Below are 14,909 nucleotides of genomic sequence, written 5' to 3' on the forward strand. Positions count from 1 at the left end.
GGTGAAAAACAAAAAGGGGGGGATCCACAATATACACGAGAGATACAAGAGATCTACAATATACACAAGAGACATACGAGAGATTTTGAAAGAGAAAAGCAAGAGCGTTCAAAAGGGCATACAAGAGCATTCAAAGAGAGGGTTTTTCAAGCCAACTTTTCAACCTTGATCAAGAGCTCTTTCAAAGCCTTCAAGAAGTCTTCAATCAAAGTTCACCTTCTCCTCAAGTGTTCATTCAACTCTTCATCCACCTTGAGGAAATCCAAAAGGGGCTTCTTCATTTGAGTAAAGTATATTTAATGTTTTATTCGCTCATTTAAGGAGCTATTCTTGTACTTATTTGTGCTCTAAACTGTCTTACTCTTTGTGAGTAATTGTTCTTATTTTTGGAGGGTTTCCAAAACAAGGGAAGGTTGATCCGAACCTGAAATCGGAGTATTTTGGGTTGGCTTGTACCCAGGAAACAAGTGGACTAGCTTGGGATAGCTAGTGTCGGAGTTTCCGACGTTTGTATTCGGGTTGAATACAAGTATAGTGGATTGGAATTCCCAAGTAGGAGCTTGGGGAGTGGATGTAGGTGCAAGGTTGGCACCGAACCACTATAAATCTTTGTGTTTATGGTGTGCTTTATTGTTTCTCTTTATTTTTTTATTATATCCTTGCATTCTTGCTTTAGGTAATTAATCTTGAACTAAAGTCCTTCTCCTCATTCATCAAGCTTTTAACAAATACTTTTCATAAGTAATTAGTTAAGCTTAAATTTTTTAAAACCCAATTCACCCCCCCTCTTGGGTTGCATAGCTGGGCAACAACTTAATATATGGGTTGACCTCTGTGCAGTTTAGCAAAACATATGTCTCTGTCTATCGAATTTCAATATCAGCTAATATCGATGAACCTCATGCCCAAATTCATGAGCAAGATAGGCAAATATTGAGATTTTCACCTCTGATCTCTCACCACCATCATCATTTCGACTTACTTGAGTCAACTTTGTCTGCACACTAGGGTTAAAATAGTTTCGACTGAAATTAAAAATTTATTCAATTATGTAAGCCTCCACAATAGAATCTTCGACTCTGATCTTATTTTTGACTTTCTTCTTGAGACTGTGCATGTATTTTTCAAATGGATACATTCACCTGTACTACACTGATCCCCCGACCCTAGCTTCATACATTAGATGAATCACGAGATGCTCCATAGAGTCAAAAAAAGAGAAAATATCTTCTCCAACTTGCATATAGCCTTTGCACTGCTAGCCTCAAGACTGGAGATGTGGTCGGTGGATAGTTCGGTAGCACAAATATCTTTGAAAAAAAGATTAAGCTCAATCAAAGAACTCCATATAGGGTTGGAAAGGAGATCACACCAAGCCAATGGGAATAATCGTTGCATGAAGATATGGTAGTCATGGCTCTTTAGCCCATACAACCTACAATCTTTGATATTGATGCACCGAGCTAGATTACTTGCATAATCATTTAAGAATTTAGGATTTTTACATCATTCACATACGTCCTTCAACTGCTCCCTTGTTAAGGTGTGAGTTACTTTCAGCTTCAGAAATTTTTTCAGAGACACCTCAATCAGCTCTAATAGAGAATGCTTGCATATGTTCTTCATACCTTCTCGGACCTTAGAGTTGTTCTTCATCTTGCCTTGACATCCATAATAGTGTAGAAAATATTATCGAAGATATTCTTTTCAATGTGTATGACGTCAAGATTATGACAGATCAAATTGATGGACCAGTACGACAATTCTCAGAAGATGCTGTGCTTCATCTAGTTATGAGTTTTACCGAATCTTTGAAGTTTCTTCTTTTCAAATAGTACACCAAACTGGACTCATTCACTTGAGATACCCTCTGAAACACTTTCATACGACTGAGTCACAGGGATGCCTTATCCTTCTCTATTTTATTCCTCCTGAAACGGTCCCGCTGCTTTCGAAAAGGATGATGTTCGAGAAAAAATTGATGATGACAATCAAATTAGTAGGGCTTACAACCATGCTCAAGTTGAAATACTTTTATATTTTTCATGCAATAGGTATTGTGCAAGATCTGGTACTACGTGTTGCAGTAGGAAGAAAGAAGAAATAAAATAGAATACACAATCAAGTACGTAGAATAGCCTAAGTACTACTTCTATAGGGCATGCAAGGTTTACTATGAAAGAAAAAAATAATACAAGAGGAGAACACTCACTCTCAACTCTCATATACATATCTCTCTCAACTAGAAGCTACCCTCACAAAAGCTCTCTTAAAATCTCCCAAGAAAATCCTTTCACAGGCCTGTCAGTACCAAGATCCTTGACGTTCCTGGATGCTTCTTATGGAGCAAACTGCTACATTATGCCTCTCCACAACTGCTCTGCCTGATGCTCTATTCTACCCCCAATCCTTTATCGATGCTCTGCAGTGTTTGCTCTGCCCGCTGCATACACTCGACGTCCGTCGAACTCCTCTCGACTGCTGCTTGAGCCTCCCACAGTGATGCCTCTCTCCTCACAGTTCTGTTGCCCACAAGGGTTGTTTAAAGCCCCAAAAGCCAAACTAGGTTGAAGACAGGCTCCTGATCGAACTTTAACAGATCTCTGGTGATTCGATCCATGCTGCAAGCATCGCTGCCTGTCCGATCATGCTCATCAGTGCAGATCAATGTCTGAACTAGCCTCTCAAGCATCCGATCAAGCCTCAGTCATCATCTAGACCGTTCGATGATGTAGATACCCTAGGAAATGCTCGTGAAACACCTCCGATCCACTGTGGACCATGAGAAATATAGGAGAAATGGCTGCCTATGAAGGAACCGGATCTAGGATTTCAGGGTTAGATCTTGAAACTATTTCAAGATCATACAGCGGAAGACTAAAATAAATCAAAATTATTTTCTAAAATCAGAGAATCTCTAGATCTAAGATCCTATTATATGATTATTACATAGCATTAAATTAAAAATTAAAATATATAAATATAGCATGAACTACATGTTGATCATATCAACATGTTTCTATACTACATCTAATGTATGTATTAAATAATAGATTAGATCTATTACCTTGCAAGTTAGACGTTCTAACCTCGCTGATCCGGGCTTGAGGATGATGTTGCAAGCTGCATACGCATCCAATCTCTAGGAGTCATCTATACGAGCCCACGAATCTCGATCAAAAGTTCTGTTTCAGGAAATCAGCACAGTATGCTAGTACTGCGCTGATCCTTCTTTGATGGTTGATCAGGTGCCTCTTTCTTCTTGATTTGGACTCTTCCAAAGATGAAAAGTAAAAGGAAGAGTTTCAGATCTAAGATGCTCTCAGAAAACTCAAGATAGAGGGAGGAAAGATATGAAAACAAATAACCCTAGAAGAAGATCCTCTTCTTCTTCTCGTTTCTCTCTCTAGACACCCTAACTTGTGTCTTTTATATCTCCATGACCCAAAGGTCTTTCTCTCTAATTTTTGGATGGCCAAAAGGTATCTCAAATTTCTATCTTCTTAAAAAATTTTATGAAGAAACTCATCTTATATAGAGAGATATGATAGAGTCCTTGTCTAGGTCAAATACCTAGTCAAGGCTTATCCAAACATGGCAAGTTAAGGGGTGCCCAACTCTTGAGCACCTCCTCATTATTTTCGTGCATAGATCACTAGAAAAAGGTGCATAATATGTATCCTAAAATCCATAAAAATTTCAAAAAAAAATGGATAGATTCGGTGCAAAATTGAAAGAGTTTTGGATTTCTAAAACTCTATCTCATAGAATTCGAAATCTAAACTTATTCCTTTTTTGATTTGATCCAAACCATCTTCCATGTAAGAAAGAAGAGAGGAGACCTTTTGTGAACATGGGAGAGACCTGGGAGAGGGCTTTTGTCACATAAAATAAGAGGAGATTGGCATTGAATGAGAGAGAAGGCGTGGGGAAGGCTTATGTGGTGCAAGGTGGAATCCTAGTCTTACTAGGATTCTATCCTATGACTTGTTTTAATTTGGTTTCTCAAATCAAATCAAACTAAAATTAGATCAACCTAATTAAAATAGGTCTTAACCCAATTAAAATCTTAATTTAATCAGATTAAATTAGATTTAAATCTAATTTAATTTTCTAATCAAATTAGAAATTAGATTGACCCAAGTCCTAGTTAAACTAGGACTAGTTTTTTCTTACACTTGGCTTATCCAATAAACCAATTGGACTTGATCCAATCAAGCCCAAACTAAATCTAATTAAATCATATTTAATTAGACTTAATCTCAGCCCATTGGCTTAATCAAATTAAGCCAATTAGCAATCAAATTGCTAATCGATCCTCCTGCAACACTTGCACTGGGTTAAATGTCAATCGTATTGATCATTTAACCCTAGAACGATTCTTAATTGTTGATCAACCATCCGATCGGATCATGAACTCTAATGTGTGTGACCTCATAGGTCCGAACCTAAGTCGGTAGCATAGGAATAAATTTTTGTACCAATCGAAGTGACCATCAAGCAATGGTATTCGACGATCGGATAGGTCGAATGTGTAGAACAACATCCTTAGAACCCATACGGATATAGTTTTTATATAATTCATCCCCTTGACCAAAATGATCATAGGACATCCCAGAGTTCAACTGTTAACTCTGATCAGGTTGTCCACATTGTATTTCAAAATATCAAATCCATCTGATGGATTACCCTGGCCAAGGTTTTGCTAAATTGAGATACAGTGACTCATTCTTCTCCAACTCTTGGAGTGGTCAATCCCATCTCGATCACACTCTGACATCGCAAGTACTTGGCTGTGCCCAGAAGCCTTCCATCCCTGAATTAGAAATTCAGTTAGTCCAGTACCAAAGTACAGTGAGTTGCTTGCAAGTCATTGAGGCGATCTCAAGTCTAAGGGACACTTATACCTATATCCCATCAGAGACATTCTCGATAGCAGAATACTCTGGAGTTGGTCACGTTCAATGATGATGTACCAGTACATCTCATCTGTATGCCATACCAGTGTCTCCACACTCTTTGGTTAAGAGGACAACCAATCCATATGGCCTACAGCGACCTATGCTCGATAGAAGTTGTCGTCCTTATTAACAGCCTATCATTTGGTCATGAACTGTTTTAAGGACTAATCGATAAATCCTCTCTTTATCGAATCTAAATAGTCCTAAGGACTTCATCATAACAACGGAGTTCATTAGAAGATGAAAGCTTATGATGAAAATGCCAAATATATTTTATTTATTAACAAATCAATTACAATACTTGGTTGCTCAACCGTCAACAGCTTGACGATTGACTTTTTGGGATACATTTTCCAACAACTCCCACTTGTCCTAAAGCCACTCGGCACAGTATCTAATACCCATCTTTGACTTGTGGTTGTCGAACTCCTTTATCGCCAAGGCTTTAGTGAAGGGGTCAGCCAGGTTCTCTTTTTCATCGATCTTCTGAAGGTCGACGTCACCTCGATCCACGATCTCTCGGACCAGGTGGAAGCGGTGCAAGATGTGCTTCGTCCGCTGATGTGCTTTGGGTTCCTTCGCCTGAGCTATGGCACCAGTGCTGTCACAGTAGAGCAGGACCGGACCATCGAGGGAGGGTGCTACTCCGAGCTCGTTGATGAATTTTTTTCAGCTACACAGCTTCCTTCGCGGCATCCGATGCTGCGATGTACTCCGCTTCACAAATAGAGTCCGTCACAGTATGTTGCTTGGAACTCTTCCAGTAGATGGCTCCACCATTCAGAGTAAAGATATAACCCGACACGCTCCTGCTGTCATCATGGTCAGATTGGAAGCTAGAGTCTGTGAACCCCACAAGTTTCAGATTTGACTCATCATAAACCAACCATTGGTCCTTAATATTTCTCAAATACTTAAGGATGGCTTTAACCACTTTTCAATAATTTTTTTCAGGATCAGATTGGTATCTACTCACTACTCCTAGTGAGTATGCCACATCTGGTCTTGTACATGTCATAGCGTACATGATAGATGCCACGGCTGAAGCATATGGGACTCTACTCATATGCTCTCTCTCTTCAAGAGTTGTCGGACAATCCTTCTTAGAGAGAGAAATTTCTTGGCCTATCGGTAGATAGCCCTTCTTGGAATTCTCCATGCTGAACCTCTTCAGCACAGTGTCTATGTACATGGACTGTGATAACCCAAGCATCTTTTTAGATCTATCCCTATAGATCTTCATCCCTAGGATGTAGGATGCTTCACCTAAGTCCTTCATGGAGAACTGTGATGACAACCAAACTTTTATTTCCTGTAGTGCGGGGATGTCATTCCCGATTAAGAGAATGTCATCCACGTACAAGATAAGGAATACCACAACTGGACCATTTGCCCATTTATAGATGCAGGACTCTTCTCCATTCTTAATGAAGCCATACGTTTTGATCATCTTATCAAAATACATGTTCCAACTCCGAGAAGCTTGCTTCAATCCATAAATAGATCTCTGAAGCTTGCACACCTTGGACTCATCTGTGGATGTAAACTCCTCAGGTTGTATCATATACACCTCTTCGGTCAGCTCTCCATTCAGGAAAGCTGTCTTTACATCCATCTGCCAGATCTCATAATCCAGATGGGCAGCTATTGCAAGCATTATCCGAATAGATTTGAGCATTGCCACAGGAAAAAATATCTCGTTGTAGTCAATACCATAATGTTGACGATACCCCTTGGCGATCAGACGGGCTTCATAGGTCTCCACCTTTCCGTCTGCACCCCTCTTCCTTTTGAAGACCCATTTACACCCAATGGGTCTAACCCCTTCAGGTGGGTCAACCAATGTCCATACATCGTTGACCTTCATGGACTCCATTTCAGATTTCATGACTTCAAGCTATTTCTCGGAATCAGGTCTCTGCATTGCATCCATATAGGTCGTCGGATCCTCATTATTCTCATCAAGTTCGATGGGATCACCATCCCGGATCAAGAAATCGTAGTATCTGTCCGGCTGATGCGGTACTCTACCGGATCGCCTCAGTGGTGTAGGTACATTAGGCTCCGGATCTGATCTGATCATATCCAACTCAGGTTCAGCTATTGGTGTCGGTCCTTCTACCTGTTGAACTTCATCAAGTTCAACCTTAGAGGCAACGGTTCCTTCACCAAGGAACTTCTTTTCTAAAAAGATTGTCTTAAGGCTGACGAACACCTTTTGTTCATCATCATGGTAGAAAAAATATCCTTTTGTCTCTTTGGGGTACCCTATGAATGAGCATTTGTCAGACCTAGATCCAAGTTTGTCTGTGACTAATCGTTTGACATAGGCCGAGTACCCCCAGACCCTAGGGTGTGAAAGTGCTGGCTTACATCCCGTCCATATCTCATATGGAGTCTTAATTACAGACTTACTTGAAACTCTATTTAACAGATAACAGACCGATTCGAGTGCATATCCCCAGAAGGATATCGGCAAGCTAGCAAAACCCATCATGGATCAGACCATGTCTAACAAAGTCCGATTCCTCCTTTCAGACACACCATTATGCTGTGGTGTTCCTGAAGGAGTCCATTGGGAGAGAATCCCATTCTCTCCTAGATATGTGAGAAATTCACTAGAAAGATATTCTCCTCCTCGATCAGATCGAAGAGTTTTAATACTCTTTCCAGTTTGTTTTTCTACTTCACTTCGGAATCGTTTGAACATTTCAAATGAATCCGACTTATGTTTCATCAGATAGACATATCCATATCGAGATAGTATTAAACAATAGATCAGATCTATTATCTTGCAAGTTAGATGTTCTAATCTCGTTGATCCAGACTTGAGGATGATGTTGCAAGCCGCACACGCATCCGACCTCTAGGAGTCGTCCACACGAGCCCACGAATCTCGTTCAGAAGTCCTGCTTCAGGAAATCAGCACAGTATGCTAGTACTGCGCTGATCCTTCTTTGATGGTTGATCAGGTGCCTCCTTCTTCTTGATTTGGACTCTTTCAAAGATGGAAAGTAAAAGGAGGAGTTTCAGATCTGAGACACTCTCAGGAAACTCAAGATGGAGGGAGGAAAGATATGAAAACAAATAACCCTAGAAGAAGACCCTCTTCTTCTTCTCGTTTCTCTCTCTAGACACCCTAACTTGTATCTTTTATATCTTCACGACCCAAAGGTCTTTCTCTCTAATTTTTGGATGACCTAAAGGTCTCTCAAATCTCTATCTTTTTCGAAAATTTCATAAAGAAACTCATCTTATATAGAGAGATATGATAGAGTCCTTGTCTAGGTCAAATACCTAGTCAAGACTTATCCAAACATGGCAAGTTAAGGGGCGCCCAACTCTTGAGCACCTCCTCCTTATTTTTATGCATAGATTACTAGCAAAGGGTGCATAATGTATATCCTAAAATCCATAAAAATTTCAAAAAAAAATTGGATAGATTCGGTGCAAAATTGAAAGAGTTTTGGATTTCTAAAACTCTATCTCATAGAATTCGAAATCCAAACTTATTCCATTTTTGATTTGATCCAAACCACCTTCCATGTAAGAAAGAAGAAAGGAGACCTTTTGTGAATGTGGGAGAGACCTGGGAGAGGGCTTTTGTCACACAAAATAAGAGGAGATTGGCGTTGAATGAGAGAGAGTGCGTGGGGAAGGCTTATGTGGTGCAAGGTGGAATCCTAGTCTTACTAGGATTCTATCTTATGACTTGTTTTAATTTGGTTTCTCAAACCAAATCAAATCAAAATTAGATCAACCCAATTAAAATAGATCTTAATCCAATTAAGATTTTAATTTAATCAGATTAAATTAGATTTAAATCTGATTTAATTTTCTAATCAAATTAGAAATTAGATTGACCCAAGTCCTAATTGAACTAGGACTAGTTTTTTCTTGCACTTGGCTTATCCAATAAACCAATTGGACTTGATCCAATTAAGCCCAAACTAAATCTAATTAAATTATATTTAATTAGACTTAATCTCAGTCCATTGGCTTAATCAAATTAAGCCAATTAGCAATCGAATTACTAATCGATCCTCCTGCAACACTTGCACTGGGTTAAATGTCAATCGTATTGATCATTTAACCCTAGACATGATTGACATTTAACCCTAGAATGATTCTTAATCATTGATCAACCATCCGATCGGATCATGAACTCTAATGTGTGTGACCTCATAGATCCGGACCTAAGTCGGTAGCACAGGAATAAATTTTTGTATCAATCGAAGTGACCATCTAGCAATGGTACCCGACGACAGGATAGGTCGAATGTGTAGAACAACATCCTTAGAACCCATGCGGATATAGTTTTCATATAATTCATCTTCTTGACCAAAATGATCATAGGACACCCCAGAGTTCAACTGTCAACTCTGATCAGGTTGTCCACATTGTATTTCAAAATATCAAATCCATCTGATGGATTACCCTGGCCAAGGTTTTGCTAAATTGAAATACAATGACTCATTCTTCTCCAACTCTTGGAGTGGTCAATCCCATCTCGATCACACTCTAACTTCGCAAGTACTTGACTGTGCCCAGAAGCCTTCCATCCCTGAATTAGAAATTCAGTTAGTCTAGTACCAAAGCACAGTGAGTTGCTTGCAAGTCACTGAGGTGATCTCAAGTCTAAGGGACACTTATACCTATATCCTATCAGAGACATTCTCGACAGCAGAATACTCTGGAGTTGGTCACGTTCAATGATGATGTACCAGTATATCTCACCTGTATACCATACCAATGTCTTCACACTCTTTGGTTAAGAGGACAACCAACCCATATGGCCTACAGCGACCTATACTCGATAGAAGCTGTCGTCCTTATTAACAGCCTATCATTTGGTCGTGAACTGTTTTAAGGACTAATCGATAAATCCTCTCTTTATCAAATCTAAATAGTCCTAAGGACTTCATCATAACAAGGAAGTTCATTAGAAGATGAAAGCTTATGATGAAAATATCAAATATATTTTATTTATTAACAAATCAATTACAATACTTGGTTGCTCAACCGTCAACAGCTTGACGATCGGCTTTTTGGGACACATTTCCCAACAGCCTAGTCCATGTGGCTCCCCATGGACTGCGGTCCGTAGTGGATCGTGGTACTTCATTCGCTAGGCCAGCCCGAGCGCTCACATTGGGCCGGCCTGCGTGCTAGATCGTGCTCTCCTGTGCATGCTCGCATACTAGGCCACGAGCCTGGCTGGGCTGCACGCCTTGCTGCGCCGTGCTTAAGGGCTTGGGCCCCGTTTCTTGCTATCTTTTAGCCTATATGCTGTGGGCCCTATAGCTCCGCATGCTACATGCTCCATTGCTTTATGTCTCCTGGCTTCTCGCAACGTGCTCTTCAAGTTGGATTTCTCTACATTTGAATTTTTGCTCCTATGGATTGAATTCGAGGTATTTTTTTTAACAATAGGGATATGCTAGTGCTCCAACCTAACAGCATCCCATAAGTAGAAAAATTGCTAATGGTCCACATTAATGTAGCCTTCATCACAAAATTTTATTTTTTTCGATGCATCAAAAGTATGAATACCATCGGACCATAAGAATTTTAACTCGTCAAAAAGAGACCTTAGATATACATCAATGCTCCGATCAGAGTGTCGTGGTCCAAGAATGACTAATGTAAGAAAGATGTTATATTCTTTCATGCACATCTCAGGTGGCAGATTGTATGGAGTAATAAAGACTAACCAACGTGAATAAGGAGCTGCTGTATGACTGAACGGTGTAACTCCATTGGTAGATAGATCCAGTCTGATATTGCACGATTTCTAAGCAAATAAAGGATGGTAAGTATCAAATTTTTTTCATACTTCACTGTCCGATGGATAAGTCATCATATTAGAGTACTTGTGAATCCCTTGTTTATACCATCTTATTGTTCGATAGTACTTTTGGATAAGTAGAGCCTCCAAAGCCTAGGAGTGAGGGGTAGATATTGAAAAACCTTGTATGGTATGTTCTTTTGATTTCTACCTTCTTACCTCAGTATAAATTGGCTTTTACTATATACATCATATGAGCTCTTCGATTGGTCCTCCTTATAGAAAAATATGCAATCATTACAACATACATCTATCTTCTCATATCCCATGCCTAACCCTTTCATCATTTTCTTTGAAGCATAGAAACTTCCAACAAGCTTCTCATCTTTCGATAGTATTTTTTTTATGATTACTATCATTTTATCATAACAATTGACTGTCATATTAATTTGATTTTCAAGTTCAACAACTCTGATATAGCCGATAATACAATATGTATTTCATATTTCAACCATAGTAGTTCATTAGCATCTCTCAATATATGATAGAAATCACCACTGCCAGCTTCTGGACTGTTCTCCATATCCCAATTAAATTTAAGACTAGTAGTGTTTATAACCATATCTACCATTCTATCTATGTCCATATCCTACTCATTTTTAATCCTTGCAATTGTCTCCCACATCTCTCCATGTAGATACCAATGCTTGTAGTTGAATATAAATCCACTCCTATATAAATAGACAGTCATTGTATCCCTATCAAGTATTTCTCTATTGCCACATCTCTTACAAAGGCAATAAGCCCATCCTTGATGTAAGAGTGCCACATTCGTAAAAGCATAGTTACAGAAACACTCTACACCCCCTTGTATTCAGTAGAAATCACTCCATCGACTACTCGACGGTCTATCCAACTATGGTCTATAGTGCACTACCTAAAAATTTTGTATATACAAATAAAAGATAATTACTAAATGATTATTTTAACATTTTAACTGGCTTATATAATAATTATATCCTACCATCAACTAATAGGTATAGAAGGTCCTATCCCATTTAGAAATTACAATAATTCTATAGGTCCAGTACAATAATCAAACGATATGCAATAAGAGTCGAAAAAAATTTCAATATCATCTCCCCTTAGTTCTCTCCCACATGATATAAGATGTGTAAGGAGAACTAAAGAAAAATACTATCCAAAATTTTTCTTGAACCCTCACCATATTGTTTGATTACTACAATGACCTATATAATTAATTGTATTTTTCAAACTATCTATAATGGACAATCAATTGATCAATATATATAATTTTTTTATCTATACAAAAATATATGAATATACGAATGTCGTAGAATATATACATTAATCAAAAGATGGATCTATGATTATATACATCCAATATTTTTAAAATTTTAAATTAGTGGGTTTCAAAGTACATAGCATCTTTGCAAACGGTGATGGTCGGGACGTGCATCCCCACGCATGCGGACTTGGGGTGTGCCAGATGACTAGGCTGTGTGAGTACACCAGCATAGCATCTAGACAAATCTCATTTTGAAGGTTCCAAAATACCGAGCAATATTGTAAATAGTGCTGAAAATGGGCTGGACTAGGCCAGGCCACACCCATTCTTGAGTTTGGTCCGAAATTTTTTTTTAAACTTCAAGCTAGGCTTAGGGCCTAGAATCCAATCACCAAACTAGTCCAATCACCATCGAAGTAGATGAGCGGGCTAGAGCCAGTTCGATGGTGGGCCGATCTCGAACCCCTGCTATCGAAGGCAGTAGGGCTACACTTATTGGAGAGCTTTCTAAATTGATTCCACTTTTTGAGAATAATATTAATTTAAATAATATTATCAATAATATTATTCGTTTAAATATTATTAATATTTAAATTCATATATTATTAATTTAAATTAATCAGATAAATCTAATTTTAAATATTAAAAATTTAAAAAGATGGAAATGAGTTGTAGCAACGATAATGGAAATGTCACTGTCGTTGTCACTAAAAATCACCTGACGGTGCAGGGAAGAGGAGAAGGCGGCATTTACGAACAGCGGCTTCTGGTGGTGGCATTTTAGTGGTGCGGTGGGGAAAAGGTGGGGATGCCCGATCCGACACGGAGAAGCTTGGGATGGTGCGGGGATGCTCGATCTGGCACAGGAAAGGTGACGGTGGAAGTATACGGGAGGTCGTGAAGAAGAGGGAAGGTCGGGGCATCGGGGTGGAGCTTCGACGAGCGTCTGGCTGCGTCGAGGAAGAGGTGGGAGGCAGGAAAGAATGGGGTGGGCCGGCATGGGATCAATGACGAACGATCCAATGTGGGGATGTCAAATCTGAGGAGGGGACGATGGTAAGGGGTCTCGGGCGTAGTGACATGGCCTCCGATGGTGTGGAGGGCGAAAAATGGAGATGGAGGTGGTAGTTTAAGAGGCGACGATGGATGAAGAACAAGACGATCAGAGACTAGGGGTATTTTAGGATAGACTACTAGCGACGGCTAGATTCCATCGCTAAAGTCATTGCTAATAGCAATTATTTAAAATTTAAATTAAACCCAGCCCTAATAACTAATTAAGCCATCACTAATAAGTTGTCGACCTTTTAGCGACAGAAAAAGTTTTGGTTGTAATTTGCAGTTGGTAAAGTGGAGTAGTAGCGACGACTTGTTTGTCGTTGCTAATAGCCATCGCTAATACATCATTTTCTTGTAGTGGATCCATGCCAAACTTTCAAAAGCCATAATCTAGTCATATGATATCCAATTGAGATATTTTTTTTAAAAAAAAATTAGATAGTTTTTTGAAATCTATGCCGTGACACCCCCCTTGAAGGGGTGATGCCCTAGTGATCGGGTTCAAACTCTTTCATTGGAGTCCAAAACAAGCTGGTCAAATTGAAAATTTTGTTTTCAAATAAGATTGATTTTGACTTTCATGTTGCTTCCAATCCAAAAAGAAGTGGATGAAGCAACAGAAGGCAGAGTTGATATAAAGATCGAAATCTTTTTTTTTTTATAAAATTTTAGCTTTTTCAAGCTTATTTCTACTAGTCAAATCTATTTTGAAAAAGTGAATCCTATTAGAACTAGGACACAAATCCCATTACAACAAAAGGGGGAAAAGGTGGCAGTTTTTCAAGCTTCCTATGGTGGTTTTAACCGCCGTCTAAAGATTTATCGACGAATTAAAGACCATCGTGCATCCACTGCCTATAAAAATATCGGTAAAAACTTCGTGGTAGTTCTGAAACTGCCGCTAATGTTACTTATAATTTATAGTGGTTTTTAAAACTCCACGACAGTCCTGAGACTGCCACTAATGTTACTTAAAATTTGTGAAGGTTTTAGCAAAATCGTCGCTAATATAACATGCAATAGTTTTATCAAAATTGCCGCTAATATTACTCATAATTTGTGGTGGTTTTAGCAAAACCGTCGCTAATGTTATTCATAATTTCAGGCAGTTATGTGAAACCACCACTGAATGTTGCTAACATGTTGTGATAGTTCTAGCAAGACCGCTGCAAATTACTTGTAAACCGCTGCTATTTTTTCCTGAAGAAGTGAAAGTAGAATAGGAGAAAACTACCGCTAATTTTGGCAAACCGCTGCTATTTTTTAAAAAGACTGCTGCTATGTTAAAACTATCATAAATATCTACTATTATATCACAAAAATAGCCTATCATATATGTGCCTTATGCATTTGTATTGCAATCCTATATATTTGCTTGTATGAAACAAGCAATTGACCTCCAACTAGAATTATAATATCAAATAAACTCTACCAACTCCCATAAAAAGAGTAATGATAAAATTGAAAAATATTTCAACATCCAAAAGTTTGCATATATTTAAAGTTTGATCCAAATCCCAAGTATGATCAAAGTAGAAACACAACCAAATAAAATATATTTTACATCACATGTTCTAAAAGTATTCTAACACCACTTTCTAATTAACATCCAAAAAATTACACAAGTCCACCATCTTTCAATTAGAAATTGTGGCTTCTATGATTCAAATTGCTGTGCTCATGATTCGAGTTGAAGGGAGGCACGCACATCGCAATATCACTTTGTTTACTTGAATTGTCTTGAACCAACAAAAATCATATAAAACAAACAATATTTAATACAAACAATTAA

General features: G+C 38.6%; 1 pseudogene; it reads left to right on the forward strand.

Moving 5' to 3' along the window:
* LOC140859319 (uncharacterized) overlaps positions 1–13,069 on the forward strand; it is a 37,178-nt pseudogene extending 24,109 nt beyond the window's left edge.
* The last annotated feature ends 1,840 nt before the right edge of the window (positions 13,070–14,909 follow it).

The sequence above is a fragment of the Elaeis guineensis genome, chromosome 7 (genome assembly GCF_000442705.2).
Source record: "Elaeis guineensis isolate ETL-2024a chromosome 7, EG11, whole genome shotgun sequence".
Classification (NCBI taxonomy): Eukaryota; Viridiplantae; Streptophyta; class Magnoliopsida; order Arecales; family Arecaceae; genus Elaeis; species Elaeis guineensis.